Source organism: Equus caballus, chromosome 2, assembly GCF_041296265.1.
Source record: "Equus caballus isolate H_3958 breed thoroughbred chromosome 2, TB-T2T, whole genome shotgun sequence".
In the NCBI taxonomy this organism is placed as follows: Eukaryota; Metazoa; Chordata; class Mammalia; order Perissodactyla; family Equidae; genus Equus; species Equus caballus.
Window position 1 is genome coordinate 14,248,181 of NC_091685.1, and position 19,236 is coordinate 14,267,416.

The following is a 19,236-nucleotide window of genomic DNA, read 5'->3' on the forward strand; positions in this document are numbered from 1 at the left end:
ATCTGATAGGACTGGTGTCCTTATAAGAAGAGGAAGAGACACCAGAGATCTCTCTCTCTCTGTCCACACACATAGGGAAAGCCATGCGAGGACATAGCAAGAAGGCAACTGTCTGCAAGCCAGAAAGAGAGGCTTCACCAAAAACTAACCCTGCTGGCACCTTGATCTTGCACTTCCAGCCTCCAGAACTGTGAGAAAATGAATGCCTATTGTTTAAGCTGCTCAACCTGTGGTATCTTGTTATGGCAGACTGAGCTGACTAACACACTTCTTTACCCAGTTTAAATTCCACAATCAGTCATAATTAACCATTGCAAACACCCTCAACTCCCTTGGCCAGATCTCAATTTGTATGACTTGCTTGGTAAAACCCAAACCTTGGCGAAATCCAATTCTCCCAGCTACTCTCTGTCTACGTCAATGCTGCCAAATATGGCTAAAAGCAACTATGTTGACTGAACCACTTTAAATTCATGACCACTTATCTCCAGTGGGCACTTAACTTCCTAGCAATTATTCTACCTTTTTCTAGTCCATTAACTCTCCTACTCTCTTGGTTAATTATTTCTCCTCCCTCTTCTTACAGCTTCCGTCCTAACTCCCTGCTGATGACCTTGCTTCTTATTTCACTAATAGAGGCCACCAGGAGAGAATTTCCACAGCTCCCTCTGTCAAATCCGCCAATCTCCCAGCATCTATCCACAAGCACTCTGCTTTCTCTCCTGGGCTGTCTCTGCCCTCACTTTGCTCCTGCAATTTCTCTAACTCTCCTAGAGCATCGATATTCACTGTCCAGTGGATAACTGCCATCAGCATTCACAGATGCTGTGTTATCTCCCAACCCCAAAAACCATAAAACAGAAAGGCAAAGCCTTCCCTTTACCTCATTCCCTCTTCCAGCTATTGTCCTGTTTCTCTGCTCTCCTTTAAAGCAAAATCCCTCAAAAGAATGGTCTCTGCTCACCATCTCCAATTTCTCTCCCCTGAAGTCACTTATGTCAGGTCTTCACCTCTGTTGCTCCTCCAGAGTTGGCCCACTCCCTGCCCTCCTCTTACTCAATTACCAGCAGCATTTTACAGAGTTGGTCACTCTCTCCTCCTTGAACACATTTTCTTTACTTGATTTCCAGAACAACATAATCGTCTGTTTATCTCCCTACCTCCATTAAACTTTTACTGGTTCCTCCTCATCTCCCAGAACTCTAATGACAGGAATGCCTTAGACTATTTCTCTCTTTCTTAATGGAACTTAGGTGTATAGAATTTATTACTCATAATCTTGGAATGTTCATCCCTCAGATAGCCACATGGCTTCCTCACTTCCTTCTGGCTTTACTCAAAGGCCCCCTTCCCAGTGAAGCCCTGCCCTGGCCACCTCATCTAAAATTGTAGTCCTCTTCCCACCTGCCACATACATACTTTCTATCCCTGTTCATTGCTTTACTTTTCTCATTAACACTGACTACTACCGAACATAATACATACTTTACTTCTCTTCCTTGTTGTTTTTCTGTCTTCCCATTAGAATGCGAGCTCCATGAAAGAAGGAATTTTCACCTTCTTTAGTCGCCACTTTATTCCCAGCACCTAGAACAGAGCCTGGTATACAGCAAGTGCTCAATAAATATTCCTTGAATGAATGAACAGTAATGCCAACTTGCCCATAAATACGAGCAGCTCATCCTCCACCTCGAGGACATTTGTATATATTTAGATTATTTCTACCTAGGCAAAGAAATGTTGTTCATTTGATTATGCCTTGGTAATTCATGTATGTGTGTAGAACAGAAAGAAACTCAGCAATGAGCAAAGGCTTACACAGTCACCATTAATCAAAGACTTTTGAAGAGCTTCATTCCCAGGTTTAGGCAACTTTATCCTTCAACAGTGACAAGGGCCCTCAGTTTTCAGATCAAATTGTAAAGGAAGTGTATAAAGCCTTCTGACACAATACTTTCACTGCTCCCATCACCCACAATTCACTCAGGATGCTAGAAAGCCAAAATGAGATTTTGAAAGTAAATTGGCCAAAATGTATGGGCCAAAATGGTTTGCTATCTTGCCCATAATTCTCAAGATCACGAGATCTATAGCCAACAGAAGGGCTGGATAGGCTCACGAAACTTCCCGTTACACTTCCAGTGGCCATCTGCTTAGAAAATGTTTATGAATTGAATGGCATTTTGCTACATTATTACAAGCAATACTGAAGTATGTCAAAACTTTCTATTCACAGGAACAAGAAGACTACACAGTCACCCTGGTGAAACTGAGCTATGACAGACGAGCTGAAGACCGACTATACGTTCAAGTTCATCAGAGGAAAAAGCATCACTTGAATTTCACTGGCAGGGACCGTCCCTGCTTGTGCTAACCTCCTACATATCCTGGTCCAGGCTTCCCACCTTCAGAAGATGTTTGCCCCAGGGGCATGGCAGTTTCTTATTCCTATCTCATGAACTTTTAACCTTAAGAACAACTTGGTAGCTATTTTATATTGACTCATTATTTGCTCTCTGGGCGCCAAATGATACTTATTGTAACAAGGGAGGCTGGGAGTGAGCCAGTTTTTGAGTAACATGAGAAGTTACAACTTTAAAGAGAATAATTCTGTCACTAACCTGTCCTCTGAAAGGAAAAAAGCTTAGGCAAATTAGCCACTGTTTTCCACTCGACAAAAAAAAAAAGGACTTGCTCAATTCTTACCTCAAAAATTTAAAGACACAGTAAGTGTGCTGGTCCCCTCTTCTCTGGTGAAGAGACCAAATGATGAGGTCAGCTCCACCAGGCAGTCACCACTTCTGTGGTCCCAGTGTCCCTTCTGAATGCACCAGTTTGGTTTTGAGTCTTGCTTCTGCGGTACAGAAAAGGTGCCATTCCAAAGAGAAAAGGATCTTCCACTCCAGAGAGAAAAGGACTATCCAAAAGATTCTTTATTTTTTTTTTATTTTTTTATTTTTTGGTGAGAACGATTGTTCCTGAGCTAACATCTGTTGCCAATCTTCCTCTTTTTGCTTGAGGAAGATTGGCCCTGAGCTAACATCTGTGCCAATCTTCCTCTATTTTGTATGTGGGATGTTACCACAGCAATGGCTTGATGACTGTAGTGTACGTCCATGCCCGGAATCTGAACCCATGAACCCTGGGCTGCCAAAGTGGAGTGTGCAAACTTAACCACTGTGCCACCGGGCCTGCCTCCTAAAAGGTTTTTTAAAATTTCAAAATGATTGATGGGCCTTTGTCTGATTACTGTTGTATGACTTTTACGTGTCAAAAATCCAAGAATAAAAATATAGCACTTTCCTTAAACTATTCCTTCTGTTCATAAAGTACTTTCATATCTCCAGGTGTTGGATCAGTTCTCATTGGCCACTCACGATCCCAGTGTCCTGCCTCTAGGAAGACTTTTGAAGGCTGGAGATGCAAAAACAAAGTTGTTTCTGATTGCTGCTGGCGTAGGACCAATAAAACCCTGCAAATGCACCCTGTCCCCATTGTAATTTCCAATACATCCATTCTCTTTCCACAAATAGCCATCGCCATTAAAGGGTTTTGATGTTTCATTCAAAATGGATTAGTTCCTGTGGCCAGTAGCCAATATAATTATAATAAATGTTATATTAATCCTTGTGATATTTCCCTGAATTCAATACATCACTGTGTCTTAATCTTCCACTACTCGGGTGCTCAATTGCCCAGTTAGACTGTTGGTGATCATTTATTGCGACTATTTTATCGTGGTACTTGAGCTTACTTTTGGCACCCAAGGAATAAGTCTGGTGTATGTGATTACAGGGATATTATTCTAGTTATTCACCACTTTTGGTCACTCCCCTAAGCAAAATTATAGAATCTTGGAGAAATAACTGAAATGAAAAAGCTCTGGAAATTAATTTTCCCAATATATGGAAAATCCCATTAAGAAAAATTATCTAGGGGCCAGCCCCGTGGCTGAGTGGTTAAGTTCTCACGCTCTGCTTCAGCAGACCAGGGTTTCACTGGTTCAGATCCTGGGCGCAGACATGGCACCACTCCTCAGGCCATGCTGAGGTGGCGTCCCACGTAGCACAACCAGAGGCACTCACAACTAGAATATACAACTACGTACCGGGGCACTTTGGGAGAAGGGAAAAAAAAGAAGATTGGCAATGGGTGTTGGTGCAGGTGCCAATCTTTAAAAAAAAAAAGGGAAAAATTATCTAACATTTGAGAACAAGTTGGTAACATCACATGTAATAACATTCTAGAAGATAGTACAACAAAAAGACTCCTGCCCCCAGCAGTATGGCTCACTGGATATTTTGAAAAGCCCTCCTGCTTAAAAATATACTGGTACTGGATAAATTTCAACAAATATGTATTTATACACTTTGCTAGAACATCAAGACATGTGGAAAATCTGCAGGGGCTTAAAATAGACACAAAGAGGTGGAATTGGTGATATGCCAACATGGAAGCTAGGCTGTCACGGGGAAAATGCCTATACCAGAAACCTACAGCTTTGTGGTAAATAGACACTATGGGAAATGGGTGCAAGTCTTGGGCCTATATAAGAAAAACCCACCTGTCTCTGTTGTGACTTTGAGTGAAAATAATAATAATAATAGCTTCCCCAGAGAAATTTTAAACATGAACGTGACCTCTCGTGAGTCTGGGGTTCAAATTTATATAAGGTTTATTTTGTTTGTTTGCTTTTTTGCTGAGGTAGATTCGCCCTGAGTTAACATCTGTTGCCAATCATCCTCTTTTTGCTTGAGGAAGATTTGCCCTGAGCTAACAGCTGTGTCAGTATTCCTCTATTTTGTATGTGGGTCCCCGTCACAGCATGGCTGCCAATGAGTGGTATAGGTCCACGCCTGGGAACTGAACCCAGGCCACTGAAGGGAAGCACACCAAACTTAACCACTAGCCCATAGGGCCAGCCCCAAATTTATATAATCTTAATCTAAAGGTTAAGTTTAGCCAAATATGAACAAACAAGAATAGATAAAATCTACCACATGGGAAAATAAACCACCGTGAGATGGAGTCAGCAGAAACAGCAACAACAAAACAGAGTGAGAGTTTAACATTTAAAAAGCAATAAATGTGATTCAGCATAGACTAAAGAAAATATAAGACCACCTCATTAAAAGTAGAAAAAAGTGGGGCTGGCCCAGTGGCATAGCGGTTAAGTGTACACTTTCCGCTTCGGCGGCCCAGGGTTCGCCAGTTTGAATCCCGGGTGCAGACATGGTACTGCTTGGCAAGCCATGCTGTGGTAGGCATCCCACATATAAAGTAGAGAAAGATGGGCATGGATGTTAGCTCAGGGCCAGTCTTCCTCAGCAAAAAGCGGAGGATTGGCAGATGTTAGCTCAGGGCTAGTCTTCCTCAAAAAAAAAAAAAAAGATAGAAAAAAGCATTTCATGAAAATCCAACATAATTTTGATGAAGATGAAAACGGTGGAAGGATATGCTTTACTAGATACCAAGACTTATTATAAAATATGATAATTAAAAGATGGAGGCATTAGTGCAGGCACAGACAAATAGAAAAACAGAATGAAATATACATCCTAGAAACAGACTCAAGTACATGTGGACTGTTAGTAAATGGCAGAGGTGTCACTGAAGAGCAATGGGGGAAATATGGTCTTTTCACTAAATGGTGCCAAGACAACTGGCTATCTATTGAAAAGGGACGTTGGACTCCTACTCATACCATACGCAAAATCATTTCCAGACAGATTAAATACTTTGTCAGTCAGGGTCCAGTCAGGCAAAAGAAACCGCATAAGTAATTTGAATGGGAAAATTTAGTATAGATAATTATTAACTTGTTACAAGAGGATTAATTACTTAGAGAAACAGAGAACTCAAAATAATCGAGCATAGCAGATGTAGGGAGCAGCCACCACCTCCACGGCTAAGGCAGAGTTCTCAAGAAAGGAATAAACTGGGACGAGGGGCCCACCAAAGGCTGAGATGCAGACCTGGTTGGAGAGGATGGGAGACAAGGTGCCACAGACCAGGGCTGGCAGGCAAGAAACCTCCCATTGGGGTGCAGTGAAACTTGCTACAAAACCACCTGTCGGGATCTAGCAAAACCCCCTAGCGATCCACCTGATGGCAAAGAAGCCATTTACTGGCAGCCACGCCACTGGGCCAAGAAGGAAAAGCATCAGAACCGGGAGAGGACCCTCCTCTTGCAGTGTCTCTCCAGCACCCTCTTCTGGTAAGACCTGGTATTGCGTCAGTTGACAAAGGACAATGGTTTATGAGGTCCAGCTCCAGTCTTAGAAAGCAGGGCAAAGAAGGGTGGATTTGGAGCTGAGAAGTAATAAATTGATAATTACATAAATACCTAAATGTGAAAAGCAAAACCATGAAGCTTTTAGAAGATGCTATAAGAGATTAGCTACATGGCCTCGTGTTCCTAACACATCTACAGCACCAACCGTAAGGGAAAAGATCGACCATTTGACTAAATTAAAGTAAACTTCTATTCAGCAAAAGATATCAAGATGGTGAAAAACTTGGGCCTGCCTGGTGGCCGAGTGGTTAAGTTCATGAGCTCTGCTTCAGTGGCCCAGGGTTTCGCCAGTTCGAATCCTGGGCACAGACATGGTGCTGCTTGCCAAGCCATGCTGAGGCGGCGTCCCACATGTCACAACTAGAAGGACCCACAACTGAAAATACACAACTATGTACTGGGGGGCTTTGGGAGAAAAAGGAAAAATAAAATATTTTTTACTTTTTTTTTTTTTTTTGAGGAAGATTAGCCCTGAGCTAACATCTGCTGCCAATCCCCCTCTTTTTGCTGAGGAAGGCTGGTGCTGAGCTAACATCCGTGCCCATCTTCCTCTACTTTATGTATGGGCCTACCACAGCATGGTGTGTCAAGCAGTGCCATGTCCGCACCTGAGATCCGAACCAGCGAACCCCGGGCCACAGAGAAGCGGAACGTGTGAACTTAACCACTGTGCCACCGGGCCTGCCCCTCAGTTGCCAATCTTTAATGAAAAAGCAAACAAACAAACAAACAAGAACTATTGGCGAGACTCTACTTCCCAAGCTGGATGATGGGTACACTGGTGTTCATTTATGCCTTACATTCTTTATGCAATATTATTCTCTATAGTATTGTTATTTATTATATTATTCTTGGGAATGCAACAAAGTTTTGTTTCATAATTTATAAGAAAATAGAAAAAATGTGTCACTCTGAAAGGTCTTAGTTATATGGACCTTGAACAAAATAGGATTCTCAGAGGCAATCGTTAAATTAACGATGCTTAACCAAACACTATGTAGAGGAGAAAGTGACTAGGCCCAAGGACTCTGTGTACTTGATCTCGATGACAGTATATCCCTACTTTAGAAACATTTATTAGATCCTGATTCAAATAAACATTCTTTTAAGTCAAATTTGTATACGACAGTAATGGTAGCAAATTCACATCTCTTGATTTTGTTCTAGCCAAGAAAAAAGGAGTTTGTGCCCTCATTGGTAAAGAACACTACTATACACTCCAGACAGTTCCAGAAGAAAAGTATCAAACACCAGAGTGAGAATTGAGATCTATGATCTTGAGTTGGTATCTTACTAAGAGAACTAGGAATAAAATTACGTAAGGAATCATAGTTATATTGGGAATAATGGTTTTGTTAACATGTGACATTAACTAGTTATATGTTAATTAATTATAATAATATATAGTTGTTATAATATCTCTATATGGTATTCATTCATTCATTCATTCATTCATTGGAATATACACATATTCTTGTCCAGCCTTGACTAGAGGAGAATTCTAGCCCACAAATTGGTATGGGGGAAAGAATTTATAAAGAGAGGACAAAAATCTCAAGAAGCTGAAAATATTTATTTATTCAGATACTGGGCTCATAATTATTTTGAAGATAAGTTAAAGAGGATACAGAGTACTTATAACCCAGTGAGCAAGAAAAAGCCTTGTTAGCTGACTAGTCAGGCTGGGGCAGAGACTGAAGCCCCAAGCGAAATTCAATTTGTTCTGTTTCTTGTCATAACTTCAGACACTTTCCTGATGCTTGCTGACATTGGAAATTAAGAAGAAAAGGATCCCCTGAGAAGACGGCTTGTTTTTACCACAGAGATTTTCTTAATCTCTCAGGCTTGGAACTCCTAGTCCCAAGGCTTGTGATAATGGCAATATTTGTAAAACACATTTTAGAAAATTCCAGAAAGTCATTTATTATGTTTATTGTCTGGAATAGTGCTAGTTCATAAAATACGCTTGTTAATATTTACCTAAGTCGCTATGAGAAGAAGCAGTTCCATCTGTCTTTCTTCCTGCAGCTGCCTGTATTAACCATGGCTCTGGCAGTTTCTAACCAATACACTACATAAAGCCATGTTCCTTCCCCAGTGTGATGAGGTAGATTGGGTGGTGATGGTGATGGCAGAAAGGAATGGAGAAGTGATGATGATGGAGGTGGAGACTGCATGTTGATGGCAAGAGAACAGAAGAGGAGAGAGGTGAAACAGACAATACTGGCAACGGAAACAGGATGAGGCTAGCCATAATGATGGAATCAGGACGGGGAGATGAGATGTTGGTGGGAATGGAGCTGAGACTGGGCTTAGAAGGGGAATTAAGATGGGGAATGAAGAAGATAAGACGTAGATGAGATGAGGATGAATACACGCCGGATGAGGATAGTATGGCAGGAGGATGGCATGAGAACAATGGTGATGCCAATGGAGATGCGACTGAATATTTTCTTGGGTGAATGGGGAAGGAGAATGGGAAGAGACGTGGGTTATAGAAGAATGGAATAAAAATAAGGAATGAGAATTGAGTGTGTCGCAATGGGCATGGGGGAAAGGTTCATTTGTCCCTTCATTCCAAAATATTTATTGGGCAGCTATTGAGTGAGGCACTATTCTGGGTGCTGGGGTTACAGTAGTGAACAAGACCAAGTCTCTTCCCACACAGGACTTATAGTCTAATAAGGAAGACAGAAAATACAGAAATGTGTTATATAATATTACAAGATGTGAAAGTAAAGCAGAATAAAAGGACAGAGAGTGATGGGTAACACCACTCTAGAAGGGCAGCCAGGAAGACCTCTCCAAAGCAGACACTGGGGTGGAGTGAAGGAGAGAGGAAGCTGGTGAGTAGCTCGGAAGAGCTCCCATGTAAGACCAACCTCCCTGCTTGGGGGAGAAGTCCCTTCCTCTCTCAATCTCTCAAGGATTCTGTTCTTCAAATATTTCTTCTCTTTTGCATCATCAATCTTTTCCTCTCTACTGGATCGGTCCCATAAATATGCAAAAATAATAGACTGTTATTTATCCCACCTTAAAAAAACCACCCATGACCCTACCTCGCCTGCTTTATTGTATCTTTTTACAGCAAAATTCCTTGAAAGAATTGTCTATCTACCTAACTCCAGCCCCTCTCTGTCCTTTCTCTCTTGGACATGCTCCCATAAGATTTTGCCCACCCCGTTTCCTGAACTGCTCTTGTCAGCATCATCAATGACCTTCCCATTATTAAATCTAGCAGTCAGTTCTCAGACCTCAGCTTACTTGACCTTTGACACAGTTGACTGCTTCCTCCTCCATCAAATCTCTTTTCCACTAGGCTTTCAGGATGCTACATTTTCCTGCTTTCCCTCCTACATCATTGTCTTTTACTTCTGAGGCTCATCTCTCCAACCTCTTAATGTTGGAGGCTCATGGGCCTTTTCTATTTTCTATCTACCGTATAGCCTCCGTGTTCTCATCCAGTCTTGTGGCTTTAAATTCCACCTCCGCACTGATGACTTATAATTGACAGCTCCAGTTCAGATCAGACCCCTGAATCCAGATTCATGTACCTAACTGGATTTCAAACAGGCATTTCCATTAATACCTCCGAAACTGAACTCCTATCTTCCCATCTGAACCCACTCTTTCCACTATAATCCCATCTCTGTTGGTGGAACTCACTTTTTCTAGTTACTCACCCAAAAAAGGAAGAAAAACCTGGGGAGTTATCCTGGACTCCTTTCTTTTTCTCTCCCCACACTTCCAAATTCATCAACAAGTCCTGTTGTAGCTGCCTTCAAAGTATGTCCAGAATCTCACCAATTCTTACCACATCCACGGTCACCATCTAAGTCCAAGTCATCATATCTCTCATCTGGCTATTATTGACCCAAAAAAGAACAGTCAGAGGAGGAGGGGGAGAGGGAAAAGGGCAGTCAAGGCAGCAGAGAGCAGAACCTGTGTGATGGGGCTGAGGGGATGCTCCAGGTAGTTAAGTATCACTGGCAGAAAGTGTGTGGCAAACAGTGGGGAGAGCTAATGCTGAGGTGGTGTCAGGAGCCAGAAAGTGGAAAGCCTGGAATGCCACCCTAAGGAGCTTGGGTTTATCCCGAGCCAATGAGGAATCATTGAAACCTGGTCAGACTGGCTTCAGCATGAGAAATGGATTGAGCAAGTAGAGACTGGGGAGACCAATTCAGAGGCTGTGGCAGTAGTGTAAGTGAGAGATAATGGTGGCTTGAACAAAGATGGTAGCCGGAAATTAAAGAGAAGTAGGTAAATTCAAGATATTTAGGAGATGGAATCAACAGGATAGACCTGGCAGTTGATTGTAGGTGGGGATGTGGGAGAGAATGGTTTTGAGCTTGGGGACAGAACGGATGATAATGCTGTTCACTGAGGTGGGGAATGCTGGAGAAGGAAGGTTTTGGGGGAGAGATGAGGACTCAAGTTCAGACTGAGTGAATGTAAGTGCCTGAAAGAGTGCGTGGTTGAGTGTACAGGTCCAGAGCTGAGGAGCTACGGCTAAGCTAAGGTATCATCTAAGCACAGATAGTAACTGAAACGGGAGCGTGGAGGTGCTGGCCCAGCAGGGATGTGTAGAGAGACAGAGGAGCAGAAGACCCAGCTCAGAACTCTGACGAACACAAACATTTCAGGGAGGAAGAGGAACCCAGAGGAAGTCACAAAGAGAGGAGTTTAAGAGGTGAGAGCAGCGTCACAGAAGCCATGGGAGAGCTTTTCAAGACTAGAGGTGATTTCTGCTGACAGGGTCACAGCGGAGCCTGAAACACGTCCATCAGATTTATCAATGTGAACGTCATCGGTGACGTTGGCAGGAGCAGTTAGTAACTCAATAATGTCGGAAGCCACAAAGTGTGGAAGAGGGAAAGGTGAGGAAGAGGTTTGGCTCGAATTAAGACCTTTAAAAGATTAGGGTTCCCATCCCTCCTATCTGTGATACAAAATAACATAAAACTTAAATGTATGCTAAAACTCAAATAGGTCCTCTCTAAATTATTTTCAATGCAAAGTTAATTTATTGCCACTTTTCATTGAAAATGACTTTTTCTGTTCCTGTTGCACTGTTTTTTCATGGTGCGATTACTTGCTTTGTCCCTTTGGTAATCCAGCAGGGTTTGGCTCTGATGCAGATGCAGGAGAAGGGAGAAGGGAGATCGTGGGGCAGGACATGTGGTGGAGGGAGATTTGGGGACCTTTTTTTTTTTTTAAAGTTTGGCACCTGAGCTAACAACTGTTGCCAATCTTTTTTTTTTTTTTCCTGCATTTTTTTCTTCCCAAATCCCCCCAGTACATAGTTGTATATTTTAGTTGTGGGTCCTTCTAGTTGTGGGATGTGGGATGCCACCTCAACATGGCCTAATGAGCGGTTCCATTTCCGTGCCCAGCATCCGAACCCTGGGCCGCCAAAGCAGAGTGTGCGAACTTAACCACGGGGCCAGCCCCAGGGGAACTTTTGTTTTTAATGAGAGAGGCTTTTGCATGTTTATAGGTTGTAGATAGAAACTGATAGACTTGGAGGCTAAAAATGCAAGCAAGAAGGACGAATCGATAAAACCAGAAAGTCAAATGGAGTGGGAGATGCAGCACACAGAAGGGATAGCTGAGGACATGGAGTTCCCACCCACAAGCTGCCGAGGCAGAGGTGCCCCTGATGGCAGTGGCCACAGTTGTGAGGGATGATGGGGCACCCAGGAAGGGACAAGCACTGACTGAGGCCAGGGCAGGAGCTAAGGCTGGGCAAGGGCACAGAAAGAGAAAGGGGGAAGTGGTGCCTTTTGGATTGGAACATGGTGCCCTGATCCACCCAAGCAGCCAGGGAAATGGACACAGCTCTTCCCTCAGCAGCCCCCACCCCAAGGTGAGGGCTAAGGGGAGAAGGAGAGACCTCTAGCCTGGGCAGAGCCCACTGAGCCTCCTCTGGCCCAGGCCCCTCCCAAGAGAAGCTCTGCTCCCTGCTGAGGCTCCCAGCGCCACCTCACCAAGATGCCCACTCTCCATCAGCTGGAAAGATGGGAGAACCGGAATGTCCAGATCTCTCCCACCCAGGCCTGTCTCAGCCTCTGAACTTCTGCCACCAGGGTGTGCTGGCTCTGACTTCCTGTGTGGGTGCTCATCAACATACAGATTTCTGCTGGAGGGGGGCACTGGGCCCTGAGAGGGGGGCATGCTGCCGGGGAAGAGGAAATGTGTGCAGAAGGCATAGGTGAGGCCACTGGGTTAGTGATGACACAGCGGTCACCCCAGAAGGTCCAGATAGAAGGAAAGAGGGTGGCAATTGTGTTAGAAGTGGGGTGAGGCAGGGGACACGCTATTTCTACTCAGATGAAGTGTTTCCTGGATGGCCTGGGTGAGAATGAGGAAGCATATGGAGTCTAAAGCCTCCACAAGGCTCCCTTCAGTGCCGCCCTGGAGAAAACGATCTTCAGAACACCGGGTTCTGGCCCCAGAGAATCACCCTGGCTGAGCAGGGGTTAATGCCCCCTGGTCCGTCCTCCTATGAGGTCAGAATGTTCCACTCCAGGCTGAGGCAGGCAGCTTGGGAAAATAGCACCCATCACCCAATGAATCAGGCACCACATTGAATCAAGCACCCTCAGAGCCCGAGATCAAGGCCAAGGCTGGGACAGGGTGGGGAGGGGAGGGATGGGGAAGGGGGGCAGGTTGCTAAGAGAGAGGTCTCAGTTCTCTCTGCCTGAGAGACAGGGAGGGTGACCCTGGTGACTGGGGGTGGGGTGATGACACGCTTGGCACTCGATGGAATGAGAAGCTAAGGGGAAGGCTTGGCCTGTCCTTCCTGTGTCCAGAAGGGGAAGAGAGGTCATTGCTGCATGAGGCTAAGTCCCCAGGGTCTCAAGGAACTGAGGCTGTGCTTCGAGGGTGCACAGACAGCCTGCTATATGCTCCCCCACCCTCTGCTGCCCTCCTCCATCCCCCTAGCTAATCTTGATCTGCTCCCAGATCACCCCCACTGCTCCCAGCGAGGTCAGGCTGGTACTGAGTCACTGTGCATGCTCTGCCCTGGTCAGTGCGCCCAGTCCCAGCCACTGTGAGAGCTGGTTGCTCCTTCTTTGAATAATATCCCTCAGCTACATCAGGATCAACTCCCCTGGGGAACAAAGAGCTATCTTATTTTACTCACCTAAAACGGGAGCCAATTCTGTGATACAATTCATGCTCAGATGCTCCCTTCGGAACCAGGCCGATGACAGTCTCCAGATGAGACCACATCCGCATCCTTGCCGAACTTTCTTTCTCTCTCCTCTCCTGCTCCCCTCCTTCATCTTCTCCCAAGAGCACTCCTCCAATAAATCACTTAAACAAGAATCTCCACAGCAGGCTCTATTCTAGGGACCCTGGCCTATGAAAGCCTCGTGCCACTCATAACCAGCATCATCCAAGACCCCACGTCAGCCACAATCCATCATCTCTCAAAATTCAGCTTTACACAGTACCTCATACCTGGAACTAAATCCCCTTCTGTTTAAACTGAGTGTTGCAGGTTCCGTGGTCTGCAGCTAAGAACCTTAACCAATAACACAGCGAGTCACTCCAGATACGGTTGCAGTAACTGACCCTCCAGGGTGCGAGAGTCTCGCCTGGGAATGGGATTGGCCATCTGACCTGGCTGGGTGTGAAGGTGATGAAGATCCTACTAGTGCTGGGGGTAAGACAGTGAGGACTACTGGTTTATTTCTTGTTTTTATTTTTTTAATAATATAACGAATACTCGTGAGTCCAACACTCATCCCAAGAGCTAAAATATTATCAATAACTTAAGTCCACCCCTGCGTTCCTCTCCTATCCAGCAGTCATGCCTCCCTAGAGAGGTCACCACATATGCAGATGCCCAAATAAGGTAACATTTTGCTTTATTTGCTTTTGATCTTTATGAAAAAGTAGTCTTTTGAGACTTGATTTTTCACTCAAAATTATGTTGCTGAGATTGATCCATGTTATGGCATGTAAAGGAACATTACTCATTTTCACTGCTGTGTAGTATTCCATCTGTGATTGTACCACAACATGTCCAGTCTGTGGTCAGTGGGCATTTGAATTGTTCCATCTTTTTGCTCTTACAGATATTGTTACCTGCAACATTCTTGTCATATGTCTTCTGATGTGCGTGGCAAAAATTTCTCTTGGGTATGTACTGAAGAGTCAAACTTCTAGGTACATGATTATTCAACAGCATTAGATAATGCTGAATTGTTTTCCAAATTAGTTGTTCAACTTGCACACCCACCATTAACGTATAAGAGATCTCATTGATCAATGTTCTCTTCAGAAAGTATTGTCATACTGCTTAATTTTTGTCAACTAAATGTATGAAAATGGTACCTCATTCTGGTCTTGATTTACATTTCCCTGGTTATTCATAAAGTTAAGCATTTTGTCAATTTTTTGTCAATTTTTCTACTGAATTGCCTCTCTTTTTCTTATTATTTTATAGTAGTTATTTACATAGATATTAATCCCTTGCTGGTTATATGCATTACAAATATCTTCTCCTTTGCTTGTGGCTCGTATTTTTATTTTTTCTGAGGTACCTTTTAATAAAGAGCAGTAATACATCTATTAAAGATTATTTTTATTAACGTCATGAATACCATCACACTAAACAATTCTCCAAAATTAGAATTATGATAAAATATGATCAGTAGTATTCTCATTTGTATTATTTAAATTATTATAAATAGTTTTTTACTTTAAAGCAATATGAAGTTCTTCCTAAAGATACCTAGTTAGTATATCTTCTCTTAAAAATTGCATTAACTGTCCATCTATTTCCACATTTAATTATTTGAAAGTTTTTGGTCATTGTTTTTGTACACATAATTAGCAACTTTCAAATCATTATTAATTATTACAGCATTCTACTAGTGAAATATTAAATATACATTTATAGTTCCACTGATTGATAGAATTTCAGCATATAAAGCAAGAAGCATTTTCACTGAGTTACATCTTGAATGGTTGCCTATATTTGAAAGTGAATATTTAGATATTAACAATAAATCCAGATAACATGGCTTGCTTAATTTATTGATATTGTTATATTGATGAGATTAGACGGAAATCTCCACATTATTGATCATGGATCACACACAAGTTCAGAGATGTTAGAAACGATCCTGAAGTAGATATTTGGCTATTTAACCTTCTAAGGGCTGAAGTCAAAGCCACAGCTGAATAGCAGATGTCAGCCAAATACCAAGCTTGCAGCGAAACTTTGGCACATCCTTAATATGAAATTATTTCACATGGTGCATCATAAAATTATTTATATCTAGCCCTCTCTATATATTTGCATTGAAAGCCTCTAGAATGATGATCAACATACGTTGAAGATAATTGCTTTGGGGTAGTGGCGTTTGGGGCAGCTAAAAAAATTTTTTAGTACTTTCTGTATTAATTTTTATGATGAGCGTATATCTTTTAATGAGAGTTTATCTGAGAATCCTTCCACCATCCCAATGTCATTAATTACTTACACTTAACAATACATGTTACCGGTTTTGTTGCTTATTGCTGCGTTCATCGCATTACGCTGTCCTTGCTTTTCAGCTAACTTTTCTCATTCATTTTTCACTTGGCTGAAGCACTTCCTCTAATAGTTACTTTAGAGAGGCTCCACAGGCAGCATTTGCCCCTCTTGCCACTTTCTACCTTTTCCACACTGCTCTGTGCCCCCAGGAGGCTGATCTTTTGGACTGCATCAGGTGTCCCTGCTTCCTGACAGCATCCAATGCAGAATTGGCTCCTGCTTCCCTAACCCCTTCTCTGCACGAGCCCAAACCCGAGTCCCCACAACGGAGCTGGCCCCCAGACTCCCCTAAGGTCCATTCTCCCTGCCATAGCAAAGCCCAATGCCCCTGCCCTGGATTAACTACAGGTGTGCTCCTGCTGGGCTTTTGTTGGTAAATTTTGACATGCTACACAAACTCATTCCTCTTGAATCTATGGCCAAAGAAAAGAAAATTGCAAACTAAAAGCAAGCAGGGGGTCGTTGAGCTAGCCCTGATGGCCTAGTGGTTAAAGTTCAGCGCTCTTAGCATTTTGGCTCCCTGGGTTCATTTCCCTAGTCGGGGAACCACACCACCTGTCACAACCCTTTACAAAACTGTTTGATGCTATCTACTGAGGTTGAACATATGCATATCCTAGGAGACAGCGATTCCAATCCTAGGTATGTTCACCAAAAGACTTACTTATAATAGTCAAAAACTAGAAAACTCAAATGGATAAATTGTTGTGTATTCATACAATGGAATGCTATACAACAATGGAAATGAGCAAGCTGCTACTACACACAACAACATGGATGAATCTCACAAATACAAGAGTATATACTGTATAAGTCTAACCATATAAAGTTCAAAAACAGGCAAAACCACTCCAGGGGGTTAGAAGTTGGGATCGTGGTCACCTTGGGAGGCATCTTTACTGGATGGTTATTGCGTGGACTGAATGCTTGCATCCCCCAAGCTCACATGTTGAACCCCTAACCCCCAGTGTGATGGTATTTGGAGATGGGGCCTTTGGGAGGTAATTTGCTTTAGATGAGGTCATGAGGGTGGGGTCCCCATAATGGGATTAGTGCCCTTATAAGAAGAAACCAGAGAGTGTGCTCGCTCGTTCTCTCTCCACCATGTGAAGACACAAGAAGAAGATGACCTTCTGCAAGCCAGGAAGAGGACTCACCAAGAACTGAATCTGCCAGCACCTTGATCTTGGACTTCCTGGCCTCCAGCACTGAGAAATGAACATCTGAAATTTGAGCCACTCAGTCTATGGTATTTTTTATAGCAGCCCAAGCAGACTAAAACAGTCAGTTTACACACGTGTTCAAGTTATAAAGACACTTTAAGCTATATACTTATGATTTATAAACTTTTCTTTGTGGGTGATTTCAATTAAAAGTTTATTAAACTAATGTATTCATATTTTATTTGCATACACAAAACCAAAAAACTTAACATCATTACCAGAATAAATCAACTTTTCAACATCTCTAATTCATAGATAAATCTTACTGTGTTCATAAGTTAAGCAAATTATGCCTTGGCCAGTTAAACACATTAAAGACATTTTCACCAGGAGAAATTTAGGCTCATAATAAAGCAATTTATTTACATACTTAAGGCATTCAAGCAAAAAGAATATTTTCTAAATCTCCCAAAACTAATTTTTGCCCAACCAGCTCTAAATCCAATCATATCAAAGAAAATTTTTGGTTTAAATCACTAGGAGCGTAGTAACTTCCCAGAAGGAGACGGAATTAAATACACATTTAAGGACAAAAACATTCACCATTAAGAAGCAATGTGTAACTCATCTGTTCTTACCTGCTCTGTCCGCCAAACCCTTCTGTTTTCCCCTTGTGACAAAAGCGTCCCTTTATTCGCTGGGGTTGTGATATCTCTCGGCCCCCATCTGTTCCTGGTGAATCAAGAGGGTCAGTGGGAATCAGAGTATTTCTCAGTTTAACTGACGTCCAGACTCACCCCAGGCGTGCATCCAATTCTACTTGGAAAGTTACTGGCTGTGCCTTCTTTTCTTACTTAATCACCTTCCTTAGTCCACTTCAAGAGAGGGGGAAAGTTCCTATCTCCACAGCCTTTGGTTTTCTCGCATTTTTAAGTAAAATCTTTGGGCTATTGCCATCAGCTACTCCCACATTCTGCCTCTGTAACCATTTCCTGACTTCTGGAAGTTAGGAGAAGCCACACAGCTCCCCACACTCACATACACACGTGTGTGTGCACGCGCCCCCGCCCCAGCCCCCCACACTGTGTTCTCTTATGGGCCTGATTTTCAAACACTTTGGAGGCCATCCTCCTGGTAAAAAATCTTGCCTTTGGTGAATTTAGCCCAGCTCAGTCTGTCACATCCCAAATCTGATATTGTGTAAGTTCCTACAGCGTTCACTAGAGGGTACTACAACCCCGCCTCTGATACCAAGGTGCTGCAGAATGGCTTCTGTGAATTCCCGGGGGAAACCTCCTCTTCCTATCTAACCCATCCACATGTTTCTGTCTGATTATTTCTTATACTAAGCACCTAAGAAAGAAATAGGTGGGACGAATAAGGAATGAAGTAGCACCCTTATCCATCCCCCTTTTCTCACATCCCTGGCCCCAGGGCAGGATATTCTCACGGTCCAGGCACTCTCTCCTCCAAGATGTATGTGACGGCTGGCAGATGTGCAATCAGTGAAGTTGATTTCATTTGAAGTTGGATCCCTGTCAATGCTCCAGGGAAAGTCAAAGGGCTGAGTTGGATCTTGGGTCATCATCCAAACCTAAGGGATCTGTCAACCATGGCAGCCCCATCTCCTGACCAGGCGGGGTCCTATCTACACCTAGCTCTTCTCCGGTTCACCCCCACCTCTCCACCTCCTTGTCTTCCCCCTCCTCCCACCCTTCACCCCAGGACCAGCTCTTACTGTTTTCTCTCCCCTAGGTTGTTATACCAAAAGTCATGACTAATCTCTCATTAGCCCACTGAGAGGAACGGGTGGCTTAATCCTATTAGCACAACTGCTTTATCTTAGAAAAACAAAAACATCCAACCTGTTGTAACAAAAACATTCCTATGACCTAGCCTTGCTAACTAATACAACTTTACTTCTTATGGTGCATTTTGAAATCAAAACCGACACATCTAAACATAAATATATTCACGAGGTGGCTGTTGAAAGTGCGTGTTTTTAAGCCAGATTGCCTTGGATCAAATCCTGGGTTTGCTATTTACTAGCCATGGGGTCTTGGGCAAGTTGCCTAAGCTCTGTGAGTGAGTTTCCTTAGCTATTAAAAGAGGAAAGTAAAACTATCTACTCCACAGGGTTGTTGTGAAGATTAGAGGAGTTAATATGTATTTATATGATGAGTGACTATGTAAAGTGCTTAGAACTGACTCGGGACGAGTAAGTA

General features: G+C 43.1%; 1 long non-coding RNA gene across 12 annotated transcripts in view; it reads right to left on the reverse strand.

Annotated features, from left to right (window-relative positions):
- The window catches only part of LOC138920407 (uncharacterized), a 36,968-nt gene extending 18,146 nt beyond the window's left edge, over positions 1–18,822 (reverse strand). The window contains exons 1-3 of one of the 12 annotated variants that reach the window (XR_011431558.1): positions 18,750–18,822; positions 17,650–17,743; positions 17,006–17,056 (exon numbers count right to left, since the gene is read on the reverse strand). This is a non-coding gene — a long non-coding RNA (uncharacterized lncRNA). Of the gene's footprint in view, positions 1–17,005; positions 17,057–17,649; positions 18,078–18,159 lie in introns of those variants that run through there. The other 11 variants (XR_011431559.1, XR_011431556.1, XR_011431562.1 and 8 more) reach the window with 11 other exon arrangements.
- Between the last annotated feature and the right edge of the window lie 414 nt (positions 18,823–19,236).